This window comes from Schistocerca serialis, chromosome 1, assembly GCF_023864345.2.
Source record: "Schistocerca serialis cubense isolate TAMUIC-IGC-003099 chromosome 1, iqSchSeri2.2, whole genome shotgun sequence".
Taxonomy (NCBI): domain Eukaryota; kingdom Metazoa; phylum Arthropoda; class Insecta; order Orthoptera; family Acrididae; genus Schistocerca; species Schistocerca serialis.
Window position 1 is genome coordinate 1,133,433,164 of NC_064638.1, and position 14,916 is coordinate 1,133,448,079.

A 14,916-nucleotide genomic window follows, 5' to 3' on the forward strand; every position below is an offset into this window, starting at 1 on the left:
GAAGTGTTCCATGTCTGTTATGTTTGGTGGATTGTCTGTTTTAATGTGTGTGTTATCTATTGTCTGGTAAAATTTCTTTTGGTTTGTGTTGAATGTTTGGTTTTGTTTCCTTCTATTTTCACTTTTTTTGTATCTTCTAAGTCGTTTGGCCAATGTTTGTAATTTCTGCTTCTTTTCGTCTAATTGCTCTATCACTTCTTGCTGTGAGATTTTACCTAACCTTTTTCGTTTTTTTTTTTTTTGACATTTCATTTCTTATAAATTGTGTTAGCTGTCCGATGTCTTTTCTCAGTTTTTCTCTTCTGATCTGTAGCCTGTGTTGCCATGCTGGTTTTATGGGTTTCTTCTGTGTGTTGGTTGGTTCTGATCTCTGCCTAGTGTGTATATTTAGTGTAGTGAGTGCTCCTATATAAACCAGTAGTTGTAACTCTTCCATAGTTGTGTTTTCATTTATTTTGTTGTGTATGATTGTGTTGATAGTTTTTATTGTTGTTTCAATTTGTGGGTTATTTGGCGGTCTATGCAAGAATGGTCTAATGTCTGTATTTGTGTCTTTGTATTCTATATATGTCAGCTGAAATTTTTCTTCTATATCTAACATGTGTGTCACTTCGTGTTCTATTTGTGCTTGTTCTGGTGGCTGTCTTAAGATTTCGTTTTCCTCTGACTGTTTAATTGATGCGTGTTGTTCTTTGTTCGTTTGCTCTGGGATGTTTGAGTCCATTACTGTATTTTCTTCTTCTTCTGATTGCACATTATTTTGTTCCAGTATTTGTTGTACTTGTTGTTTGATGTTTTCTAATTCTGACTGGGGTATCCTGTTATTTTTGATTATTACACGGATCTGATCGGCTAGTCGTTGTTCTGTTAAAAATTTTAATTCTGTGTATCTGGTAATAAATGTTGTGTATACTTGTCATCTGTATCCAGTTGTGTCGTTTCCTAGGTTTGTTGCTTGGTAATAACAGAACATGAGGTGTCGATTAACTTCATCTGACCATCTCATCCTCTGTCTTTGTTTTCCTTCTAGGGTGGTTGCAGGAAGCATATCCTGCAAAACACCTCTATTTGGATTTGAATCATTTTCCAGTTGGCTAGCAGTGTCGTTACCATTGTGCGCGGGCATAGGGTTCAAGCGTCGTCCCCGACCATGACGGCGCTTGCCCGAGGCTTCTTTAGTTTTGTCCTGAACCAACTAATCACACTAAAAGGGGGGTTAGCCCTATTAGTGGTTTATTCTTTTCGTCGCCTTTTACGACTAGAACATACCGGAGGCCTATTCTTTTCCAGGGCCTTATTATTATTATTATTATTATTAACTCCTTGTTTAACGTACATATTTGAAAGGTTCAAAATGGCTCTGAGCACTATGGGACTTAACATCTACGGTCATCAGTCCCCTACAACGTAGAACTACTTAAGCCTAACTAACCTAACGACATCACACACATCCATGCCAGAGGCAGGATTCGAACCTGCGACCGTAGCGGTCACGCGGTTCCAGACTGAAGCGCCTAGAACCGCACGGCCACACCGGCCGGCCATATTTGAAAGGATGTGTTGGTAAATGTTAAGCTCTGCATGCATATTTCAACAACGCTGTTGTTCACTGCATTTCATCACAAGTTTTAACGATAATATAGCTCAGCCTGTGTCAGCATTCCGCACGGAAGGCGAGGTTCTGTGTACGACTCTCGGTCCAGCACGTAGTTTTAATACGCTAGAAAGTTTCAAAACAGCGCACCTCCACTGCAGACTGAAAGAGGCATTCTGCACCATTTTTCATTACAAGGTACTAGTCTCTCGGCTTTCATTAACAAATGTAACTGTGCATCAGAGATTGAATAATAGTCGGACTAGAAATTTGAAAGTCCTGGATTCCATCGTCAGCCGGTCCTTAGTTTTCGTCACTTGTCGGTTATTTCATCACTGACAATGATTTCTACAGGAGGAAAATGCAAAGACGCACCGTGGATTGGTGTCACGTTAACCTGCAGGTCCCCCTAACTTCACTTTTCAAAGTATGTTGTAAAGCTAGGGCCGATCACTGCCAATAGGACATTACAATGTTTCAGGATATCTTTACTTTGTTCACGTTGGTGGACAATGAGAAGTCATTTTGTTTCTTAGCTTCCATCCGGTCTGTTAGAGAAGAATCTGATACTCGAAATAAAATAGGGACATTTAATTAAATCAACAAAAATTAAGCAGAATTTTATAGAAATAATGTTGTAAGCTCGTGGTCTCGCGGCAGCGTTCTCGCTTCCCGAGCACGGGGATCCCGGGTTTGATTCCCGGCGGGTTCAGGAATTTTCACCTGCCTCGAGATGACTGGGTGTTGTGTCGTCTTCATCATCATTCATCCCCTTTAGTGTCGGAACAAGGCAATGGCAAACTACCTCCACTAGGACCTTGCCTGGTACGGTGGTGCGGGTCTCCCGCATCGTTCCCCTACGCTCTGTCAAGGAGTACGGGACTTCATCATCATCAATGTTGTAAGCGAGATGATGATGAAATGCTAAAAGAAAAAGCAACGCCCACTCCTGTTTCACAGTGAAGTATGGACTGCACCGAATGATAAAAAATGAGGTTTGTAAATCGAAGAAATGACGATTTTTAAGAGATGAGTTACTCAAGAACAGTCAGAACTACACGGAAATGAGGATGCACCCTAGAAATAAATAGCGTTAGGGAATGCATCACGGATTACAGAACTAAATTTTTGAACCATTAGATACTACGAGCTATACTTTTATTCCAAAAATGATATACTCGTCCCACGACTGGCAATGAAAAGAGGGAAAGAACGAAATCGCCAGTAGAAACAGAAGTTTGCTGCAAGTTGTATTGTACGTGGAGGGCGAGAGGGTGGATGAATTTCAGTCTTAACTTCTACCACGTATATTAAAAAGATAAGAGCACAATAAGATCGTGTCGTTTTAAACACACAAAGGAGTTTGCCACCAGCAAGGAATGTTTTATGATGAAAACTCCAAGTTTTACGGGGAGATTTTCTTTCAGGCAGTCTGCGGAAAACCAGCGCCGGCAGCGAATGTTAGCGTTTGGACTTGTCGTGCATCACGTTGTCTTCCCGACACAAAGGCTTCCCCCCCCCCCCCTCTCACACGTTTAGGTGGACTGCCTTCACGTCACGAGCTACGCACTTGTGGCTAGCCCCTGTGTGGAACTGCGGCTCCACGGATCGTATCTCACACGAGACGCGCCGAAGCTCTACGAGACAGCAGACGAAAAACGCGCTGATCAGTGTATTGACATCTGACGCCTTTTAGTGCAAGTGGCCTGTTTTTAGGATTTCGTATCTCAATCATTATAAATGTAACCCTTATACGATTACTTTTTGGTCCGTCCTTCCGTCTGTGTCTCTATCTGTCTGTCTGGCCGTTAAGTATTACGTTGAAATTTGTGTCACATACTAAGGTTATGGCCCCTCGCCGTTGTAAAAAGCTGAAGCTTCTAAGTCAACATTGAAGTGTCGGCAGAAGTGCCAACACCATGTTGTTTGAGGAAGCCGAAATGCACGCTATAAGCTCACGCAGGATGGCGTGAGGTCTGAAACAGGATACGTAATGAATGCTATAAAGAAAAGTACGTAGCTGCTGGAATACTTAACTTTAATCCACAATTGGGGAACATTGGTCTTGTTGATACAGTATTATCATTTTAATATAACTTGGTGATGGCGCCTTGCTAGGTCGTAGCAATTGACTTAGCTGAAGGCTATGCTAACTATCGTCTCGGCAAGTGAGCGTAATTCTCAGTGAACCTTTCCTAGCAAAGTCGGCTGTACAACTGGGGCGAGTGCTAGTAAGTCTCTCTAGACCTGGCGTATGGTGGCGCTCGTTCTGCAATTACTGACAGTGGCGACACGCGGGTCCGTCGTATACTAGCGGACCGCGGGCGATTTAAAAGGCTACCACTTAGCAAGTGTGGTGTCTGGCGGTGACACCACAAACATAACGCAAAGATATGGCCATTTACTTCACACATTTTGATACTTGCAAACACAAGATCAAAATACACAGGGCACTTCCGGTAACTCAAAAACCATGAAATTTTGGCAAGAAGCAAAGTTTAACAGTACAACATAGGGGAAAAAAATCCGAAAAGTATTAATTTCTAAGTATATTTTATTATTATTTGTTATCTGACTTCACAATTAAAATCAAAACACTCCCGGAAGTCTTGGAATTTCCGGGACCGATATCTTGCCACCATCAGTACCGATAACAGGTGAAAATTGTCAGCATTGTCGATTCTCGGAATGGATGAGCTGTCTATACATCCTACATACTTACGTCTGTACGGAACCCTCAAGAGTGCGAGTCCTACTCGTAACTGGCCAATTTTGTTTACGTATCGAGTGCGCAGTGTTTTTTGATGTTCTGCAATTTTTTTTGTGTGTGGTTTAAGAACGAAGGTTTCCTCCTTAAATCCGAATCAGGATATGATGAGAATGAATGAACATAAAAATAATCATGTTTACATGGGGAAAATCTTACGATTACCACAAGAATTCCATTACAGTCACACCCAAGTACGTTCGCTTGAAAATTAAAAGTGCAAAAATTTTACAAATATTTCTATGCTTTACGTGGTGAACAGTGTAATCAGAACCGTAATTTATTTTGGTACGAAACAAACGCAAACGCGCCATAAAACTTTTTTTGTAAGGATATAAAACGCCTATTGTGTGAATTTTCGTAGTTTGTAATACATGTTGTTTTGATCAATTTGCATTGAAGAATCCAAAGATGGCAAGCAGCAGACTGAATGAAACACGTTGTCACTTACCTGAAAAAGCGTGGATCCGTGGATATTGCAGATATAGTTCAGGCCGTTTGGTATTGTCGTGAAAGGGGAGGAAGAGTGTGATGAATATGATAAAACAGTTGGGGTGGCAATCAATGGAAACAAAGGCTTTTTCGCTGCAGCGATATTTTTTCACAAAATTTCATTCGCCAACGTTTTCCTCCTAATGCGAAAATGCATTGTCGTCTCCACCTACGTATGGAGAAATAACCATCGTAATACAATACATCAGAGCTCGCATGGAATTTTAGCACGTGATATTCGAAAGTGGACTGGTTCTAAGAACACTTTGCCAAGTATTTCAGGGTGAACTGCAGACTAGTCACATAGCGATGCAGATTGTAGATGATATCACAGGGTATTTCATAGACCATGACGTTATGTGCCTGAAAATAAGGCTTCACGCCACATGAAAATGCAAGGAAGTAACAAAATACAAGGTCTCTCTAACATCAAGGCTGAAGTAACCAATACTGAAGACAGAAGATATATAAGAGACGATCAAGAAGGCCTTACAGTCCAGAATCGTTATGCCAATCCATGAGCATTGAGGCGATCACTGCATGGACGTACCATATTGAAGATACGAGTTTGGTAAAACATCGTGTCCTGCTGCGTGAAGAACTCTGTAACTGCTTGCTGCACATCCTTGTCAGACATCGTCCACCCTTCAAGGCGTTTCTGAAGAGTGGTAGTCGCATCGGAAGGGATCACGACTACAGGGCGGGAGCTGGAGTGTCTCCCCCTTGAGCTGGCGTAACTTCTGCGTTACGACATTCGCGGTATGAGAACGTGCGTCCTCAGGAAGAAGCAGCAGCACCCCTGAGCGCACCACTCCACAACGGTGGTTTTCGCCCCCATACACATTCTTCTTTCTCCGACTGATGTCTACCGGTGTTTGTCCTTCAGCAACCAAGAAAAGAATAACAGCACGTTGGCCCCGTTTAGATGCATTTGGTAATAACGTCGCCACAGTTCACGTTTCCTCCCTTGTCGCACGCACGTTGGAAAGACACAAGCGACACATTAATCCCCTAACCACATGCTGATGTTTGTACGTATATCCGCATCATCGGAGTCGCGCTATGTTGCATATACGCTGTAGCAACGTCATCAAATGGAAACTTTTTCATCGCCCCTGTGTGTGAATACTCACGTGGATCATCAGTACGCTACAAGTCATTTATCTTCACAGAAGCAGACAAAAACATGCTAGGTATTGAACATCGCAAACATGATTGAATTCCATGCAATGCGGGACAAAACAGAACTTTCATTTATTTTCAAGCTAGAATGAATTCATCTGGAGAGAAAAAGTACTTACATAACATGGACCAACACAACTATAAAGAGAATGAGACCGCTGTAGAACAGCAGTGTGTTGTCCTACAGGCCACAAGATTTAAGCAGCCTAAGGCGTTCACTCCTCATTATTATGAATAGTGCTCAATGTGAAACAATGAAAAAAATATCGCAATGACCATATTTACAGCAAAGGTTATGGTTTGGAACTAACTGTACTAATTGTACTTGACGATATGAGAAAAGTTTTTCTTGATTTCCTTATTTGAAATAGATCAAGAGATGCCATCTTCGTTTACTTATGAAAAAAGTATTGAAGTACGTAAAACTGACCTCTGATGCTTACGTCACATTTAGCTGCATCATTTTAGAATGTCTGGCTTTCACAGATGGAACAAGTAGTGATAAGACTTTTGAGTATATAAGATATTGAGAAGTCTGTTGCAAGGAGGAGAGGTTGTTTATTTTGACGAACTTGAACTTATGCTTTGCTCTCTGTAGCACACTGCTGTGGTTTTCTACGCTCGCAATTAAAACAGGAAAAAATTATATTAATCTGCTCGAATGCTCTGCAAGAAGAAGCGACTTCGCTTAGCACCAATTTGTAATCAGTGTCTGTCACCAGCAGAGAAAGAGTAGGTCTGTGTAATGTAATACGTATAATAATAAAAGAACTTCCTTCTGCAAATTCGCTCAATTTCAGTGTGTTTATGTTTTCTTTCAATGGTAGTACAGTGAACTTCTCAGCAATGGAGATCAAGATGACTTCTTGTAGCGCGCGATGCAAAAATCACTGAACTTTGTGTTTCCCGCCTAAGCACGGCTCGATTCGCAAGCCTGGAGCTGTAGCTGCACGTCAGGGCCTAGACACAAGTGGCTTATTCTCTCACACACACACGCTTGGACTGGAGTCCAACAAAATCCTTCAGTCTCCTTATCTACCGTTACTTTCTAAACAGCAAATAAATGTTTTCTATTTCTTACTAAAGAGCCATGCCTACGTCGGCAGTGCATTATATTTTGGTATTTTCTGGCCAATCGACCTTCAGCCGGCAGTTTTATAAATAACTGCTTACTTTCGAGTTGTGATAACGATTAAAGTAAGACTGTGTGCAGGGTCCGGAATCGAACCCGCCTTTTTCGAGCAAAGCACTTCAACACCCAACTCTCACATTTCAGGAAGGAAGGGTGCCATTTTGTGCGAAGGACAGAAAAACCTTTCCATTTAGGCGGCTGAACCTGTCCTTCCAGGTCTCCCAGGCAGTAATGCCATACGATTTTGCTTTTTACTGTTTCACTTCTGCCCGAAGCTCTCTCCTACTTTCCATCCTTCACACATACACTCCTCCATTCTGGTAAAAAACACCAGTCTGTAGCTAAGTTATTTCTGAGCCAGGCACAAATCATGACGCCCGGAATCTCAGCTTCGCTTGCCAACTGCCTTGCCTCGTCGAATACACCGGTTCTCATTAGATCACAGAAGTTAACCAACGTCAAGCGAGGCCGGTACTTGCATGCGTAATCCCCTTGGTTGGCTGCAGAGGCGAGGAGGGGTGGTCGTTAAGCTCTGTAGTTCTCTTGGTGCTATTCGAGACGAGCAGACTATGCGGCTGCAACGGGTTTCACCTTCTCCGTTCTCTCATCATAATCATCATAATCATCATGCTCCACTACAAACCTGACACCATGCTACTCACTCCCACTCGTCATCTGCACTTATCAAATGCACTTCAACACACAACTCTCACATTTCAGGAAGGAAGGGTGCCATTATGTGCGAAGGACAGAAAAACCTTTCCATTTAGGCGGCTGAACCTGTCCTTCCAGGTCTCCCTGGCAGTAATGCCGTACGATTTTGCTTTTTACAGTTTCACTTCTGCCCGAAGCTCTCTCCTAGTTTCCATCCTTCACACATACACTCCTCCATTCTGGTAAAAAACACCAGTCTGTAGCTAAGTTATTTCTATATCACACGCTCCTAGTCTATCAAGCTTTGCAGCAGGGCTGTTGTGACGTTTGGGCGCGTAGGAGAGAGACGTACTGGCAGCAATAAAATGGTGAGTCCTGCCTCGACGGCTCGGTCTGTAAGAAAATCACACGCCAAATGCACGGTCCCGGGTTCGAATCATGATCCGGAACATTGTTTCCATCTATCAGGCAATCACTATTTACTTGGTTTCCTTTGTTACGCACCTGCAAACCAGTAACGTCTATTTGTGGAAACAGTTTTTGGCTTTCGTTCACGAAATACAAAGATACGCTGTACGAACAAATAGCTTATTTTTATTAACGGAGAATTCTATTCAGCAGACAAGCCTACAAGAAGTAATGAGACCCAATTACAAAAATAACAGGGGTTAATTAATCGTATAACTTTTCGCCGGTAATTCGGTCAGTAGAAATGGAGTATTAAGTAACTTTGACGAAAAGGGGGCGGGAGGAGGGGGAGGAGGAGGAGGAGGAGGAGGAGGAGGAGGAGGACTGGGAAATGCCAATATTAAGAACCATTCTAGCTTGTGACTCTAGGAAGCTACGGGAAAGCTAAATGTTTGTGGCCGCATGGGCACCTGAACCCACCCTTTCCAAACTAAGTCACTATCTGCTCCTCATCCAGTGAGGCAATAACGGGCATCGAGAAGAGGGCCTGCTAGAACCTAAACACAGGTTACAGTACGAATAGTATAATTCAAACAGTTACACATGCAGATATCTGTTACGTGCAGATGTGTAGTGGATAACAGTGTACTGTTTTTTTTTCTTCTGGACATGTGTGTAGAACTAAAAAAGTAACGTGTTTATTAATGTTGACTCTAGTCACGTATACACATCTGTAACTGTCACGTTCCACATCATCTCGATAAAAGAATCGTTCAAATTATCTATGGAACAGTAGCTAACTACGTTTTTCGAGTAATTATTCTATTTTGCTGATTTTTGGTAATTTATGTAAACAAGTGTACGATGGGTAATCACAGTTTTATTGTAACCTCGAAAGAATAAAGGTACGTAATTCATGTCTCTGTTTTTTTGCAAGTACACATTAAAATCACCGTGCCACAACACCGTAGCAAGGGCTGGGGGAGCCACAACAAAATGGCGGTGCCTATTCATAATGCGGAGATACGCGGCGCCATTTTGTTTTGGCTCACCGGAAGTCGCTTTACGCTACTGCGGCACGGTGATTTCAATGTGTATCTGCAACCAAACAAATTAATTACCTAAGTTTATTCTTTCGAGGAGATAATTAAAATTTTATGACTCCTCCTAGCATAATACCGAAAATGGTTCCGTTTTAATGGCGTTGCAATCAAACTGGCGGAAAAACCCATTATTCTGTGAGTAAACGATTGAAGAACAATAACTGGAGGCAGTCACATGCACTATATACCTGAGACTATGGCTACGTTGCAATTTAAAATGGAACGACTACAAAAATTGATCGTAAGTAAAATGCTAGACTGACTTTCACTGGAAGAATCTTCGGGAAGTACGGTGCACCAACCAAGGAAGTAGCTTGCAAACTCCTCATTCAACCGACAGTAGAATATTTCTTTTATTTGAATGATATGAAATCATCAATTTCAAAACACCAAGCAAGCCTGAGGGCCGGAGATGGGGTCAATACCAATGCACATCACCCCAGTTCAGTTTCAGTATTTTAGCTTCATTGCTACATATTGTAACAACAACAGCATTCATACTTTACGTAGATCTAACTTTTTCGTACTTTCAAAAAGAACTTATGCTTGCTTTGATAATTCTTGGTCGTGTGTTAAAGCTTTGTAACAATAGTGGACAGTAGGCCTACATTTTATTACGTTCATAAATTTTATTTACTTTATAAAAAAATGACTGTATGCCAAACACTAGAGTTCTCAGATGCTATATTCGAAAATGTTCTGCACTAATGCCAACTAGCAGTCACAGCTTATTTTACTTAAGGTATCCCTATGTCAATGGATCACGAGTTTAGTATTGGAGGGAAGTTTGCAGCGTAAAAATCGTATAGGGTGACCAAGAGATGAATGTGGTGAACAGTTTCAGAATGATGTAGGTAACAGTAGTTATTCAGTGATGAAGAAACTTGCACAGGATAGAGTAGCACGGCGAGCTGCATCAAACGAGTCTGAACTGAAAACAACAACAACATTCCTATGTCAATAAACATTAACACTTGCCCATGGCACTTTGTGCTCTGGAATTTTAGAGGAGATTCTGTGTACCGATGTCCTCCTAATATGGTATGATTCGCTCTTATATACAGGTTGACTCAGCTGCCTACCGATATCGTTTTATGCAACCCGCAATTTATATCTGCCGTTCAAAAACCAGGCGCGAGATTTTCATGTTCTCTCGCTCGCTACACACAAACTATTACTCCTGTTGAAAAAGTAAACACGACCTTGTTGTAGGAAATTTAATGCAGTTAAATTTTGTACTGGGATACGTTCTCGCTAGAGGCCATGGTTTTCTGGTTATTCAAGAAATACGTACCAAAGTGACCCTCAAACGCACCTCCACCCCCCATTCATCGTTCACCAGTCAGGATTTCTATTATGTTGTTCGTGGCACTCCCACCCAGCATTGTGCAAAAATTTCCGTTTACAGGAATCATTCGTGATATTCGGCCTTTTTTGATCCTATTGATTGGGCTGTTACGCCACCAGCATAGTCGGCTATTTCGTTAACATTATTTATTTGAACGTGTCGGGGGGGGGGGGGGGGCGGTATTGAAAGAAAAAAGAACTTTTGTAAACATTACACTAAAACTTATTACTCTCTAAATTCGATCCAAACTTAACCCTTACAAGCACAGTAGTATCGTAGCCGGAAGGCCTGATGAAAACAACACCGTAATTTTTTCTGTTATACTGCTTAATTCGCAAATCTACACACACCAAAAAAAGTTTTGCATCACCCTGGTTCCCAGAACTCCTGAAGACAGACGTTGACTGTGGATATTGTATCACAGAGACAGTCCATTTGACTGTTCAGAGATGTCACTAAACCCGCCCAAATATGTAAAAAATCATGCATGAGCAGCGCCTATTAGACGGAGGGGGTCCAACAACCGATCAGTTCCAGTCATTCCACAAGGAAGGAGGTACACGGCTCGTGTTGTCTGTAGTTCCACAATGTCTAGACGGTCAATACCGGGGTTCGAACGCGTTCGCATTGTTACTTTGTGCCAGGAAGGGCTCTCAACAAGGGAAGTGTCCAGGCATCTCGGAGTGAGCCAAAATGATGTTGTTCGGACATGGAGGAGAGGTCAGTTTCGTTTACAAGTCGGCGCCAAAATAGGGGATGTTGTGAGAGTTGTCGCCTGTGCAGTTTGGACTTTGAACAGTGGTTCAAATGGTTCAAATGGCTCTGAGCACTATGGGACTTAACTTCTGAGGTCATCAGTCCCCTAGAACTTAGAGCTACTTAAACCTAACTAACCTAAGGACGTCACACACATCCATGCCCGAGGCAGGATTCGAACCTGCGACCGTAGCAGCAGCGCGGTTCCAGACTGTAGCGCCTAGAACCGCTCGGCCACTCCGGCCGGCTTGAACAGTGGAAAAGAGGCTATAATGGACATTCTTTTTTAAAAAAATTGAAATATAGTAACAGAATGTGGAACAAGTGATGATAATAGAGTTTATTTTTGATCAAAATAAATTTCATAGCGGATGTTCTTAAAGGTCGTACGGTAAATTCTCAATACTTCTAAAAACTGAAGCTATCATTGAAAAATATTTGCATTCGTCTGCTTGAGAAAATATATTCTTACGAACGTAGTACACTATTTAGAAGCTAGTAAAAATAGTCTTTTTACTTTATCCTTTATATCTAGTTTTCCAAGAGTCAAATACACCTTATTTTTTATTCTTCTCGTTAAGTAATTCTGACTTTTACATTGTTGAAACTACTTTAATTAAAAAAATTTATCTATTTACGTCCTTATTTATGAATAATGCAGCCTTTTCTTCGTGCAGGTAGAGGTATTAAAAACACAGGTACCTTTCTGCTTTCACATATTTCGTCTCTCTTGGGGGAGAACGCAAGTAGGAAAAGTACCAAGCTCCGGTCCAATATCTGCATTGTATCACAACAAACAACAAAATAAAGTTTACGAAGGACACGAAAGCACAAAATCCAATGCTATTATAGGAGTTAGCTACGCGAGAACAGGTTAACTTCCGACGTTAGCAAACGATGCCACCGTCCTTGTTTCTGCGCACGTGCACTCTGCAGTATTCTCAAGATTTTAGAACACACTCGACACGATCAACTAATCACTGGCGACTCTGCTCCATTTGCCACGTGGTTGGCTTCTGATTAATACTCAAGGTCGTGATGAGCGCACACAACGAGTAATCTATTTTGACCACAAAGTCGCTCGTATTAGACAGACGTAAGGTCTCCTGCAAGTTACTTCGAGGTGAAATGCCCGCTTCAAGTACAAATGTTTGTTAGAATAACTGGGAGTTTTCTCGCCATATAAGAACGACACTTCCCGATATGCACCAGTTAAAGCAACAATGCTATCCCCACTGTGGAGATATCTGTGGCAACTAAAATTTACATTCAGTTTATGCTCCAGTCGACCGCTTCCTTACTGTGCCAACGCCTGCGGTTTCAGTTTGTGACGCCAGATGCCGACAAGACACCTAAATGTACCGCGCATGTAGCATTCAGAGAACCATTCAAGGTAAACAGGACCGGAGCTTTGACGCGAAACCATGGGGGACTCCCCGCACGGAAGCAGCCTGGCAGTCGACGGAACCCGTCTGCTTGGGAGACCTCTTGTGAGCGGCGGGCAGCTGACGCAGCGTTGCTTCGCGTGCAAGTGTAGTGGGGTCCAGGGAGCGCCGCGGCATCCGGCAGACTAGGTGCACTGCGTGGGCCAGCCCGCCGATCTGCAATCTACCTCAAACAATTTTAAAGCAACTACTCAGTAAGAAAAAAATTGATCCTCACACATCTCGTAGCTTTACTTGTCAGGTTCGTGACGATCAGCCAATCATTTCCCTAATGATCATAGTTACACTATATGATCAGAAGTATCCGGACATCTGGCTGAAAATGACTTACAAGTTGGTGCCACCCACCATCGGTAATGCTGGAATACAGTATGGTGTTGGCCCACCCATAGCCTTGATGACAGCTTCCACTCTCGCAGGCATACGTTCAATCACCTTGGGGAACGGCAGCCCATTCTTCACAGAGTGCTCCACTGAGTACAAGTATTGATGTCGGTCGGTGAGGCCTGGCACGAAGGCGGCGTTCCAAAACATCCCAAAGGTGTTCTGTAGGATTCAGGCCAGAACTATGTGCAACCCATCCCATTACAGGGATGTTATTATCATGTAACTACTCCGCCACAGGCCGTGCATTATGAACAGGTGCTCGATCGTGTTGAAAGATACAATCGCCATACCCGAATTACTCTTCAACAGTGGGAAGCAATACGGTGCTTAAAACGTCAACGCAGGCCTGTGCTGTGATAGTGCCATGCAAAACAACAAGGGGTGCAAGCCCTCTCCAGGAAAAACACGACGACACCATAACACAATCGCCTCCGAATTTTACTGTTGGCACTACAAACGCTGGCAGATGATGTTCACCGGGCATTCGCCATATGCACACCCTGCCATAGGATCGCCACATTGTGTACCGTGATTCGTCACTCCACACAACGTTTTTCCACTGTTCAGTCGTCCGTATGTTTTTGGTGCTGTTAGGTCATATGTTTCTGCGTGTGAAACGTAGCGAACATCCTGAATTTTTCTTTAAAATTCGAAGGATATCGCCATGTATCACCAGTCTCGAGAAAATGGATAGTACGTAAAGCGCTTCGTCCCGAATTCAGGCGCCATCGAAGACGCGAGAGTGAAATATTCGTAACATTCAAGCGTTTGAGATTTCGAAACAGGGTTTTGGCAAATGATAGTACACAAAGATGAGAGTATTCTGTCATATGCGAAACTTCCGTATCTAATATTCAAGTAACTACAGATTTTTTCAGTGAATTAACGTTATTTTTAAGACCACCAACAGCTGATGAGACGAGAATTTTAACAGGTTCCTAGCAACCAGCGGAAGTTTTTGAGATATGATTCTGAAATTCACAAGGTGATTTACAACCGTTGTATTGTAGAGTCAACTACCAAAGTGTTGGGGGATGCCCTCCAGCAACTCCACATGCGAGTGCCCTTTTCTAAATATTGTTATGATTTATATAACATACAGAACTTCCCAACTGGAGCCGGTGATGTTGATAGAACACACATTCATCTAAAGCGCTCCGAAAATTCTGGTACAATGTTTTATAGATATAAAAATTTTCATTCAATTGTACTAAAAGCAGTTCCAGGGCCTCGGGGGGAAATTCATTATAATCGATGTCGAGGGATAGGGGAAGGAAAGGGAAGGTGGTAGATTTTATTCTTCCAGTGTATTTCGTTAAAGGGCAATGTAGTATACCCCCAGACTTCCACTACTAAATACAACAATTGGATTGGCGTTTGTAATCACTGGAGATTAAGCATATCCATTTTTAAGCATTACATATTACAGTCAATTTGTTTTAGATCCATGGAATGAATATTTCATTCAACATACGTCATCCCGGACCACGACGATTACTAGAATGTGATTTTGAAATAATGAGCACTACGTGAAGCATATTTTGGATGCCGGTAAAAACTTCACCAGAATTTTCTGACTATACTATGAAATGTACATTGTCCATGAGCAACTCACAGTAGACATCCAGCACTCTATGCAAGACATTTA